Consider the following 2102-nt stretch of genomic DNA (forward strand, 5'->3'; position numbering starts at 1 on the left):
GATAAACTCGCATTTGAACGGGATAAAGGCAAAAAAAGTGTTGTATGCGCTTCTTTGCTAAAACGATGGTAATACGAGGTCTCGGAGTGAAAATTTAATTGACCTGGAAATCACAGATGGCGCAGGGGGTCCCTCCGCAGTCAATTAGGGCCCCAGAAGGCATGAATCCAGAGGATTTCTGGAGTTTTACTACGATTTCTTTATAATTATTGTACGAAAATGACAGGTGGAATATGCTATTTGGTACAATACACAATATAATTCGACCCAGCTGTCAATATAAAAACGAACGTCGGCAACGTAGGCATTTAGAAAAATCTTCTTTATCGACGTTGATCAAGTTCCTCGACGTGTTTCACTTCACCTTAAGTTGGCCTGTCTGCGATAGAGGATGTAAACAAGTGAGGGGCAGTACAAAAATGAGCGTCGAAACGTCCTAGGACGAAAAAGTAATCGTATTCGTTATGCAAATTGACTTCCGCGCGGAACAGGTCTATCACTGATCGTTAATGTCAATTGTTACGCGGACGTCGAACTGAACCTATTTCACAACCTTCGTGTACGTCGTAAGAGAAAAGAAATCATCACGTGCAGTTGAACATTTATGAAAATGGAAAACAGTAGTGACGAGTCCACTTATAGTACGCCTCGCCAACTGCAAAAAGCAGCCAAAGATGCAAGTAATGATCTATTGCCGAAAAAATCAAGAGAACAATATGAATTTGCATGTACCAATTTTAGAAATTGGAAGAAAAGTCATAAAACGAGTTCATCTTCAGAAACAGTTTTGCTCGCGTATTTTAAAAAACTGAGCGACAAATACAAGCCATCCAACATATGGTCAATTTACTATACGCTCAAGAGTTTGATAAATATTGAAGAAAAAATTAACATGAGCACATATCACCCCTTGACAGCGTTTTTAAAAAAACAATTTACGGGATTTTCATAGTAAAAAATCCAACGTATTATCCTCAAAGTACAACAATTTTTAAATAACGCTTTGGATATCGATTATCTAGCAATAAAAGTAAATATCAAATATGTACATGTATTTATTAATAATATACATATATAATTTTGATATCACAAAACGTATTGCGTTATTCACAGTTTGCTTTGATTTTTGGATCTTGTGGAGCATGTTGAAGCATGGAATTAGTTAACATCAATATACAGAACGTAACCAAAGAGGGTGATTTGATAATTGTTAACATTCTAGACACAAAAACCAAAAAGCCTTGAACTTTTGTCATCAACCAAGAATTTGTTGAAATTGTAAGAAAATATTAAGCCTTGCGTCCGGCCATAACAAAAACCGATTTTTTCTCAATTATCAAAAAGGGAAATGTACTGCTCAGATTATCGAAATACATAAATTTGTAAATATGCCAAAACTAATTGCGTTTTTTTAAATATAAATAATCTCGAAAGCTATATAGGCCATACATTTCGTAGAACCTCGGCAACATTGGTCGCCGATTTCGGCGCAAATATAACAACTTTAAAACGCTATGGTGGATGGAAATCAAGCAATGTTGCAGAGGGATACATTGAGGAATCGATTCAAAAGAAGGTTAAAATTAACAACATTCTATCGTCTTCGAAAAATGTAACTCCAGAACAAACATCCGAAAAATCAGATTTCTGAAGCCCATCAACTAATCGCCAAAAAGTTGATTATTTATCAAATCCTGGACCATCGATCTCAACAGTAACTTCGTCAAATGATGAAATTGTGATTTTCAATAACTGCACTGTCATAATACATAATTATAAAAATTGATGAAATTAAAATTGTCATTGTTTGGAAAAATTATAATTTTGTTTTTTATTCATTATAATTTTTCGCTCGTGTTAGTCTCACTCATCTTCGGCTCACTGACGCGCACTCGCCGTCGGCTCGTGCGGGCACGAGCCTACAACATGTATCGCAAGTCACGCCGGGCGCTAAAAGACCCACTTTACCTCCTTGGTACACAATATACTATTTAATTGTGAGCATAACATCGGAACTAATCATAAGTGGACCACTTATCAATGCCATATCGAAATTGGCATATTTTATAAGTAAACAAAAACTTGTGAAATACCCCACAAAA

The sequence above is a fragment of the Orussus abietinus genome, unplaced genomic scaffold (assembly GCF_000612105.2).
Source record: "Orussus abietinus isolate OABI.00-Male unplaced genomic scaffold, Oabi_2.0 scaffold632, whole genome shotgun sequence".
NCBI lineage: Eukaryota > Metazoa > Arthropoda > Insecta > Hymenoptera > Orussidae > Orussus > Orussus abietinus.